Source organism: Pongo abelii, chromosome 6 (assembly GCF_028885655.2).
Source record: "Pongo abelii isolate AG06213 chromosome 6, NHGRI_mPonAbe1-v2.0_pri, whole genome shotgun sequence".
Classification (NCBI taxonomy): Eukaryota; Metazoa; Chordata; class Mammalia; order Primates; family Hominidae; genus Pongo; species Pongo abelii.
In genome coordinates, this window is record NC_071991.2 from 143025473 (window position 1) to 143037135 (window position 11663).

The following is an 11663-nucleotide window of genomic DNA, read 5'->3' on the forward strand; positions in this document are numbered from 1 at the left end:
ATGGTGAAAACCCATCTCTACTAAAAATACAAAAAAATTAGCTGGGCATGGTGGCGCACGCCTGTAGTCCCAGCTACCCTAGAGGCTGAGGCAGGAGAATCGCTTGAACCTGGGAGGCAGAAGTTGCTGTGAGCCGAGATCGCGCCACTTCACTCCAGCCTGGCGACAGAGCAAGACTCCATCTCAAAAAAAAAAAAAAGAAGATCGCTATTCATAATTATATTCATAATTAACAGTCTTTTTAAGGTGTGATAGTAATGTAATGAACTGTGTATTTTAAGTGTAGAATTTAATAAGTTTTGGCTAAATTCATCATCACAATCAAGATAATGAATGTAATCATCAAAAAAAGGCATCCCTTGTCTCTGCACAACACATCCCTCAACCCTCCTTCACCAAGCAAACAATTATCTGTTTTCTTACACTACCATTTCCAAAGTGTTAGTTTACATTTCCAAAAATTTTATTTTATGATTTATATAATATGTCTTCTTTCCATCTGGCTTTTCTCACTGAGTGTAATTTTTTTAGATTAGCTTATACTGCAGTGTATATCAATAGTTCATTATGTTTTTATTGCTGAGTAATATTTCATTATGTGAATACACTACAGTTTACTTATCCATTCATATGTTGATGGGTGTTTGGGTGCTTTCCAGTTGTTGGCTATGGCAAATAAAGGTGCTCTGAGTAGTTTTTGTGCTAGCCTTTGCATGGACATATGCTTTCTTTGTTTTGGGTGAATATGTAGTAATGCAATGATTATATTACCTGGTGGTGTGTATTTAAACTTTCAAGGAACTGTCGAATTGTTTTCCAAACTATTTGTAGAAATTGCTATGCAAGATAATTCCACGTATAAATGTTGTTCCCAATGCTTGTATTTTTAACGTTGGTCATTCTAATGGGTGTGTCCTGGCACCACTGATTTCTGTTAATGACTAATGATGTGGAGTATTCTTTCATGTGCTTAGTTGTCTGTAAAACTTCCATGGTTAATTGTCAAATAACATTTTTGCTCATTTTTAATTGGATTGTTCTGTTACTATTGAGTTTTGAGAATGTGTATTCTGGATTCAATTTCTCTATTAGATGTATGATCTGCAAACATTTTCTTCCCATCTGGGATAAAAGGTATAGGATATCTACACAGCACACCCCAATGAGATGCTCAAATGTTCTTTTTTCCAATGATAAAAGTAGTTACTTAAGTTTGTTCACTCATTTTCTGGGGAAACAAAAGACCGAGGCTTGTGCTCTGTTAAGATTCATTTTTGAAATTTTGTAATTCTATGGAACTCAATATTTATACTAAAATTTAATATATCTTATATGTTTTTAATGTAATGCTTTTTTACAAGTCATGTAAGAAAAATAAGAGATCCTCATCTTTCCAGTGTTACACACAAAAATAGAGCAGAAAATACTTTCAGTATCTGCAATTAAACACATCAACATGAATGAGATAATCTAGCAGAGGTCATTATTTAAATACTTAATATTTGATTGAGACAATTTAGTTATTCAAATCATTTTTACTTGTAATGGTATAAAAGCACATTATGGCTATATTAAGATTGTAATGTCAGGCATATAAAGACAAGGAAATTGAAAAATCTACATTTCTTTCAGCAATGTTATCATAGCCACTTAAGTTTTAAAATATGTATTTATTATCAAATAATCTTACTGAAAGCAAATTAATCACTAATTAAAATAAGTGAGGATCATGTCTTATATAGAAGTTGATCAAGCTTTTATTGTAAGAATTCTTTCTGTTTGGTTGAAATATTCCATCTTAATATTTAATTGAGGGTACAAACCTTTACAATTGTCTTTTCTGCATCATACAAGGTATTCAAAATGATTGAGGACAGGTTGAGCTGATGGGTAGGAACATTGCCTCTGACTTTGAGTAATTGCTTAAATCCAAATGATAAATTTGTTGTGGTTGCTAATAATAAAGTCTGCCTTAGTCTTCCTCTATACTCTGTCATTTTTATAGTCTCAGTGGACAATATTTTTTCAAGTACTTTACTAATCCACAGAATTCCTGAATTCTGCTCACTGTTTAGACCTAAAGATATTTTCTCTGTTCTTCCCTCTTGACTGATGTCCTTCCATTTTACATTCATTAAGATTGTTCTCTGTACAATGTGCTTGCATTTTCTAAAGAGGAAACTCATTACCTGCTTAACAGTTATTTTTTAAAAAGCAGGGTTAATACAAGTATTGAATTCCAATTTGTTCTTTTTTTGTAGGAATCATGCTATTGAGGAAACCAAAGACTCCCTCTTGTTGGATAACAACATGAGTCTAAGATTAAAAGACATTTAATGCCTATAAGGTCTCATTGTATTTCTCTTACTGCATCTCCAACAATTGTTTTCATATTGATATCAATATTAATTTACTCACTGATACATAAAATATTGTGCTTTCCTGTTCTTCCCCATCCCACTCCTTTTACTTGGCATTATTTAATACTTACATCCACTCTCACTAGTCTTTCATCTCCATTTTCTTTTCTCTTAAATTTGATGTTTATATTTGTTTACACATTTAAAGTACCTATTTAAAATTCTCAATAATATAATAAAATTTTGATTTCTTGCTCACTTCTGAATATATTGAATCTTTATTATCTAAATGAATCAATAAAATCCAGATCTTACTCTTGACCCCTTCTTTTTAACTTGTTATCTAATATTCTAAATATTTTTAAGATATTAAAAAATAAAATTCATTTACTATTTACTTATATCTGAAAACCACAGTCTATCTGCTGTGTTCTCTTCCAATTGATTCTAATAGCTGAAAACCACTGTCTGCCTTATTATAATGATGTAGATATTTTTCTTTGAAAAGTCAAGCAGTGGGCTGGCATTACAGCTTTTCCTATGTGGGGTCACAACCCCTGTGGCACTCAGGGAAGAACACATTGGCAATGACAAACAGATCCTCTTTCATTGCACATCATCAATAGTTTCATAACATGGCACATTTCTATTTTTCTTATATTCATACATTAGTTTCTTGAAGATATTCATTGGTTTTGTTTTTCTTAGTGTTTCTAATTCTATTATTTTCATTATTGAAAGAAGAAACATATGCCCTCTTCAATAGATTCCTTCAATATTCCAGCACATGAAAGACTTCATCTCTTGAATAGAATCTACTCCATTTTTCTATCGACATTTTCCTTACTGCTCAGGAATTTCTTGTTCACATTTGTCCTGATTATTACCAGGCTATCTAGAAAGTTATTATTTTAAAATTTATTTGCTTTGGACTCCTTACTTAAATCTGAAACAGAATAGTTCCTTTACCCCTTCATGAGTCCTGTGAAGGGGTTGGCTTGTTTACTCAGCCCACAGCTCTCAACCCCTCATGGGAGTGGGAGCAAGCAAGTGAGTGTCTACGAGTTGCCAGCAACCCCCAGAGCCCCAGAAGGTGTGTGTTACATGCTGCTTTTTTAGTTTTGCCAACCATGGATGGCTGAAGTGTTAGCCCAGTGGAAGGTCAGTGTGACAGCCTCCTTCACCTGCATCTGGGACCTTGTCTGGCTTCCAGGAGGAATCAGGTCGCAGGAACAAATTGAAGGTGGTAAATGTGTAGGATTTTATTACCAGTGAAAGTTGCTCTCAAGGGGATGGGGAGCTGGAAAGGGGATGGAGCGGGAAGGTGGTCTTCCCCTGGAGTCTGGCCATTTTCAGCTGAACTCTTCTCCAAGGTTCCGTAGTCAAGCCATCCCTTTGAAATCAAGCTGTTTCTTCTCTTCTCTCCTTCTCTGCCACTCTGCTGCTAGTGGAGCCTGGGGTTTTTGTGGGTACAGGATGCAGGGCAGGGCAGGTCAGGGTGGTTTTGGAAAAGGCAACATATGAGCAAGAAAACAGGAATGCATGTTCTTACTTTGGGCCCCAGGTCCAGGCTTGAGGGTGGAGCCCTTTCCAGGGACCCTGCCCTTCTCTACCCAGTATTTCCCTGCCTCCTGTCTGTATCACATCCATCATTTTTAAAAATTCCACGCCTACATCTTGTGATTGTTAATTTTGTTTTGTGTAAACAAATCGTCATGTAACCTTCTCCAAAATGGTGAGAGGTACATTTTCTGATTTCTTGAGTTTCTCAAAACTGCTTTATTTTGCTATTTCTATTGATGGATTTCTAGGCTGGACATATAATTCTAAGTTGAAAATATTGCTGCCTCAGAATTTTGAAGTAATTGTTACCTTTTTTTAGTACCAAAGTTGAAGATTTAAAAAAATCTGCTGCATTTATGACATCTATTGATTAATATTTTTTCTTAGTATTCTCTGGATGCTTTTGAAATGTTCTTTTTATACATGGTGTACTTGAAATTCCCCAATTATGTCAGTGATGTGCCTTTAAATTATTATTTGTATATTGGGTTCAGCAATCAGTGGGCCCTATAGCTAGGCACCAATCTTCATCCCTGGAAGGTTGTTTCAGATTATTTATTTGATAGTATCTCTTTTTTTTTTTTCTTAATGTTTCCCTTTTGAAATTCCTTTTGATTAGATATTGAGCAATCTGGACCTACTCTTCACCAATTCATTTTCTTTTATAGGTTTTCTCTTTTTTATGTTTTCAGGTGTATGTTCCAGAAGAAGACCTCAAATTTTCTTTTAATCTTCCTGTAGATTTTCATTTTTAATTTGTTAACATAGTTTTAATTTCTAAAGTTTTATTTTTTCTGGGAGCTATTTTTTTTATTCAGTCCTGTTCATGACTCTTGTTTTATAAGAGGCATCATCTAGAAGCCTTCTGAAGACATTATGTGTTTTAAGATTGTCTTCTGTCTGTGAATGATCTCTCTTTTTTCTTGGGGCCACATTTTTGTGTAATTGACTTTTTTTCTCCTTTCATACTGCTGTTTTGCTTTATGTCTAGCAATCTGGTTTTCCATTCAAATGAAGAAATAAAGGATTAGATTACTTGAGTTGTTTGTCACATATCTCTTAAGTTGTTGGGTATTAAGGCTAGAATTTTCCATTAATATTTTTTTCTTGAATAAGGACGTTCAATAGAGTAGTACAGAAGCAGAGCTTGTTAATTGGTAAACTCTCTTTCATACTCAAATGGTGTAGAACTGTCTTTAAAATGGAAGGTCCCACAGTTTCAGAATTAGAAGCACTTTACTTTGGAATAATAACACACATTCAAGCAAGGTTAATTCTTATCTAAAATGTTCTTTATAATTGTTTTGAGATGGACTTACAATTCAATCAAGTTCCTGTCCCCTGCCCTCATAACTGTCTCTTTATGGTCATGGAAAATGATGTCATTTTGTATTTTGCCACATTTTCAGTCCTATTATTATATCTGCTTATTCCAAGGAGAAAAATTTTCTGAGTTTAAGCTATCCAGTTCAGGCTACCTTATTTTTGCATCTGTCATCTGCTGTATTAGAATTTGAGAAATATATTCTCTTTTAATTTTATCAATATGATTTCATCTTTTACTTTTATAAAATTTATAGAATTCCCCTGATATGTGTGCCCTCCACCCACTTATTTTACAGTTATTGGTTTATCCCCATTTTAATCATTTATTATTTCTATAGTGCCTTGAAGATAAAATCTAGACTAACACATTTGCTTAGTCTGCCATATTTCTATGTAAGTATAAAGTATATATTATTCCTAATTATGAATTGTTATGAATAAGAACTTGAAAGATGTTTATCAAAATAATTGAAACTGTAAATGTGGAACTTGCAATTTTATTTTAGCAATTTATAATAGATGTTAAAATTTTATTCATATATATAGTTACATAGATGTTCAGTTGAGGGTTATTATAAAAGTTACATCAGTAAAAAAGATTTAACAAAGGGAGATTATGTCATTAAAATATGACACATATAATTTTAAGCTACAGAACTTATTTTTATAGTTGTACTCAATATTCATGCAGTAATTTTCAGTTCTTTCTACTTTATCATAAATATTATTTTCATAACTTTATTTGATTACATTTACATTTCTTATTCATTTGGTTTAGATTTAAATTGTAGTTATTAACATAAGAATTTAAGAGAGTGTAACAGAACAAATAAAATACAAGTATGGCTGGCTATAATAAATTTAAATATGCAAAGTTCATCTTATAGAGGTAGAGAGGATAGATACTAGCAGGAGTGTGAGATACACTGATTTATAAAATGATGATCAAAGTTTGGTTCAACAACAAATAGAAGGTTAAACAAAAAAGGATAACCTTTTGCACGAAATGAAACTTAAGCAGGAATCTATCATGTGATTAATATTCAAAAATGTACTATTGTATATATAATTTAACCTGATATGACATAAGTCTTAGAATAATTGCTTTAAAAGTAATGCACTAAAACACAAACAAAAAAGAAAGAAAGAAAACAAACAAAAAACACTATGCTTCTAAAGAGCTCTTACATTGACCCTATTTTGGGCAACAGTTTACAGTTCATCAGAGGAATGTCTTCAATACACTGCAATGATGCCCTGTTTTGTTTTTGGAGAAACTTGTATCTCTTTGAGTGGGGTCTCACACATTCTGCTATTTTTCTCAAAATCGAACACTGTCAGGGGTTTCCATGTTTGGAAAATTTTTCTGGCTCAACACAATGTTCTGTCAGACTCTGACTTCTCTCATGGTTTTGTAAACCCAGTTTCTAAATCCAGAGCCACAAGCCTAGATTTCTCCATTCTCTGTGGATGAGTTTTCATGTGATATACTTAGGTTTCTTTTTTTGCTGATGGGCCTTAAATTGAAAGCACTCTAGTCTCCTCTACTTTCTTGAGAAGTGGAAGACTACGCCTCTTGGATTCCTTAAGTCTCCAGTTTCCTTGTAAAACTTGATTCAGTACTTCTCCAGAGCTCAGTAAGAGGAAAACTTTTGATGTGTTGCCATTTCAGGATTTTGAGGTGAATTCCATGTAGATTTTAATTGAGCCAGAATATGAAAAAGATGAAGAACTAAAAATTATGTTTTCAAATATTCACTGCTTGTGGAAATTTTATTTCTTATATATGATTTCTGTGTTCGTCAGTTTGGGCTATTATAACAATGTATTACACACCAGGTGGATTACAAACAGCAGAAATTTCTAACAGTTTTAGAGGCTGGGAGTCTGGGATCAGGGTTCCAGTATAGTCAGGTTTTGGTGAGATCCCACTTCCAGTTTGCAAACTGTCAACTTTTTCTTGTATCTTCATATGGCAGAATGAGAGCAAGCTAGCTCTCTGGCCTCTTCGTTTAAGGGCACCAATCCTATTTGTGACCTAATCTGGTCCCAAAGGCCCCACCTTCGAATACCATCCCATTGGGGATGATATTTCAACGTTTAAATTTGTAGGGGACACATACATTCAGTCCATAACAAGATATTATTTATTACAGGGGATATATGTCATGTATTATGTATGACATATATATAATGTGATATTTCCCATCTGATTTTTTATTGGAATGATTACATATACAAGCAAGATTAAATATTAGCCAAGAAAGAAAGAAGTGAGCCCCAGATAAAGTAAATCCAATAGAAACAACTTGTAAAGCTGTGTATAAAAAATATTGAAAGAATATCTAATAAAATAAAAATCATTATTAATTTTCACAAAGTTGCTACACAAGGACAATGTAAAACAACCAATTGAATTTCTACATAACATCAAGTTAATAAATAAAAGCTGTAAAAGTTTATAATAATCACAGTAAGAGTTATAGCAAATATCTAGAAGTGGTCCTAAATTTATATATGTCTTCATAAAAAATTAAGAAACAAATGGAGATAATTTAAAGGACTAAGTAAATGGACAAAATATGTTACAATCATAGATTTGAAGACAGTAATTTAAAGATGGAAATTCCCCTTAAACTTCTTCTTAAATTAAATACAAATTCAATCAAAATTGTCCCAACAATGTATTTCTATGTATTTTGGTATTTTTAAAAATTTGTAAGTGTATTCTATATTTTAAGTGGAAATGCAAGTGGCTAACAATAGCCAAGCAGTCTTTTAGGTGGGAAGCCTTGCTCTATTCATAATGAAGCTACACTAAGACAATGTGGGAATAGTACAAGTACATAGTAAAGAGCCTCCAGACAGAGCCTAGTATATATAAACACTTGATTTATACATAAACATAGCCCAGAGTAACTGTAAACGAAGTTTTGGGGGAAAAATAGAACTTGCACCATATGTCAAACCTACACAAAATTTCATGTCAATTTCATGTCAGTAGATCTAACTGTGGAAATTGAAATAATAGATAATCTAGAAGATTATGTAGAAGTTAACATCATTATCCTGGGTCAGGCAAAATTTCTTAAGGTGTTTTTAACCTAATGTTTCTCAAAGTTATTTAACTAGAAACTGTGCGTGTGTGTGTACATGTGTTTAAGACATTAATATATTGGGAAAATCTCTTTTCTCTGAAGCCCTTTGGGAAAAGCTACCTTGAGTTCTCTGTTTCATTATCAAATTAGCACAGGACACTCACCAGAATTAAGGCCCGTGATTATCAGCTGAAAAACCTTACAAGAACAGTTCAGGGTATAAAGCCTGACCCCGGTCTGGTAAAAAACATCAAAGCAGGAAACTACCAGTTTCCACAAGAAGATCATAAGATAATGTATTTTGGCTGTCTGTCAAGATCGAGTTCCAGTGTAACAAGGTTAGCTGCACTCAAGTAAGTATATACGGAGCAACTCATGTCATCAAGAAACATTAACCAGGGAATTGCATAAAATTTCGTTTAGCTTTTGTGTAAGATTTTTATTACTAGGAAAACAACGATTAAAAGATATATTTGCGGCGGCGGCCGAGAGCGGACCTGGAGAGGCTGAGGTGTTCAGAGATTCGGAGGGAGGGAGACTCCTGCCTCGCTGCAGCCAGAGGGATGTCCTGGCCTCCGCGAAGAGCAGGGCGGAGGAAGAAAGATCAACTGTAGAGCTGCGCCAAAGAAAAAAGGCCAAAGTCTTCAGAAAATAAGGAATCTGCTAAAGAAGAGAAAAATCAATGACATTCCAATTCCTGAAAGAACTCCAAAACGAGCTTGAACGGGGAATCACGTTTCAGGGTGACAGTGCCATTTATTAGACCTATCATAAAGATATGTTAAAGGCACCTTCATTTGAAAGAGGTGTTTATGAACTGGCACACAATAACAAAACTGTATCTCCAAAGACTATACATGCAGTGCAGCAAATGTGTCTATATCCAGAACTTATTGCCAGTGTTTTATGTCAAGCCACTGGTAGCAACGAGATTATTGAGCCAGTGTATTTCTATATTGGCGCTGTTTTTGGATTCCAAATAATATGTTACTGCATTATTTGTTACAAGTTGGCTTATGAGTGGAACATGGCTAACAGGAATGCTTACTGTTGCATGCCTCATTTTTAACAGGGTAGGTACAACAAGAATAGAATACTCCATTCCTTTAAGAGAAAACTGGGCACTACCATATTTTGCATGCCAAGTTGCTGCCCCTACAGGCCATTTAAAAAGCAACTGAAATACTTATGGAGAGGAGTTTTGCTACTTGTTGATAAGTGCTTCAACTTACATATTTATGATGATGTGGGGTACGGCCGCTATCTCCTGTTTCTTCAAGCAGTGTCTCTATTCCTGCTCGATATCTTGCCTCTGGAGCAAAGTGACAAGGTTTATGAAGTTTATAAATCTACATATTTTCTCTCTTTCTGGGATATTTACTGCAGTTTGGGAATCTAGCTCTACTGGTATTTCCTTTGTTAAGTTTACTAGCAGCCTTAATGCTTGCTAAGTGCCTTCAGCTGAATGTGAAGAAAGAAACTTTTGTAGCTAAAACAATGAAAGTGATTAATTTTTACTTGGTGTGTACTCTGACAGTGACATTGAATATTATAATGAAGATGTTTGTCCAGCACAAAGAAAATGGGCACATGCTCAAATTCCTTGAAGTAAAATTTGGACTAAATATGACTAAGAATTTTACAGTGATTTAGCTCCTCTGTCAAGATTCCCTGCAGGCACCTTCTCAAGACGTTTTTGTTTTTGTTTTTGTTTTTTTGCAATTGACAATCTTCTTTATTACATTTCTATATTCCAGTGTTATTTGTTTTCTTTCTATACTACAAGTTAATTTTAGGAGGATTAATGCTAAATTCCTGACAGAAACTGTTATTCTTGATGATGGATGAATTGAAGAAAGGCCAGAAATAATTTATCATGTAATTCACACTATTTTATTGGATTCTCTTGTGATGGTTATAGAAGGCTTGAAGTACATCTGGATTCCTTATGTGTGCACGTTAGCAGCATTTGGTGTATGTTTTCCTTAACTTTGTACGACACTTTTCAAGTGGTTTCGATTAAGAACCATACACCCAATATTGTTGGTGGTTTGCAAAGAAGGTGACAGGCTAACCTACTCAAAATACGGGTGATTTTGTCATGAGGTCAAAATTAACTTTCTCCATATGTGAATTATTTCATTAGAGTTTACTGGATCAGATCCTACTTTGTATATAAAATCAACCCTGTGATATCCTTCCAGTTTTGAAAAATAACAGAGCTTTCATTTCAAAGACTACCTGAAGTAAAATGCAGTTTTCTTCCACCTACTCAGTGTCTTTTGCAGATTAGAGTATGGACTTTTGAAATATTGCTGCTTCTTTCCCCCTCCTGCTCTTAACTGGATCCAGAGTTCTGTGGGAAATAGAAGATCAAGCATTACTGTCCTTTGATAAAATGTGATATCTACCATTCTGCAATATTCCAAACAGGTGTCTTCCTTCCTACTGAGAAGTGAAGCCTGCTGGACTTCCTGGGTTGAGTGGGGACTGGGAGAGCTTTTCTGTCTAGCTAAAGGATTGTAAACACACCAATCAGTGCTCTGTAAAAACGCACCAATCAGCACTCTGTGTCTAGCTAAAGGATTGTAAATGCACCAATCAGCACTCCGTGTCTAGCTAAAGGATTGTAAACGCACCAATCAGCACTCTGTAAAAATGCACCAACCAGTGCTCTGTGTCTAGCTACAGGATTGTAAATGCACCAGTCAGCACTCTGTAAAATGGACCAATCAGCAGGATGTGGGTGGGGACAAATAAGGGAATAAAAGCTGGCCGCTGCAGCCAGCAGCAGCAACCCACTCGAGTCCCTGTCCACGCTGTAGAAGCTTTGTTCTTTCGCTCTTCACAATAAATCTTGCTGCTGCTCACTCTTTGGGTCTGTGCCACCTTTAAGAGCTGTAACAGTCACCGCAAAGGTCCGTGGCTTCATTCTTGAAGTCAACGAGACCAAGGACCCACCGGAAGGAAACAACTCTGGACACACTACTACATGGTCTTTCATGTTTTTACTGATTGCAATATTTTCCCTGTAAAATCTTCATTCCATTATAATATTGATCTTTAATTCGAATATGTTCAAGGACAGAATGTATTTCTCAAACATAACATTTAACAAATATGTAATGTGACATAATTTTTTACTAGAAGGAATTATTCCTACCTTTAAGCAAGTTTCTGAAAGTGTTTCATGATATATAACAGCTGAAGTTTTACAATAAAAAACGAATTTAAATGTTAGCTGAAAATATGTGGGATTTAAATTAAAATAGAAATTATATAAACGTAAGTGATTTTTAAGGATATACATAAAGAT

The 11663-nt window shown here is 34.4% G+C and overlaps 1 pseudogene; it reads left to right on the forward strand.

The window, feature by feature from the left end:
- Positions 1-3494: 3494 nt before the first annotated feature.
- LOC100937370 (probable C-mannosyltransferase DPY19L4) lies at positions 3495-10441 on the forward strand (annotated as a pseudogene).
- The last annotated feature ends 1222 nt before the right edge of the window (positions 10442-11663 follow it).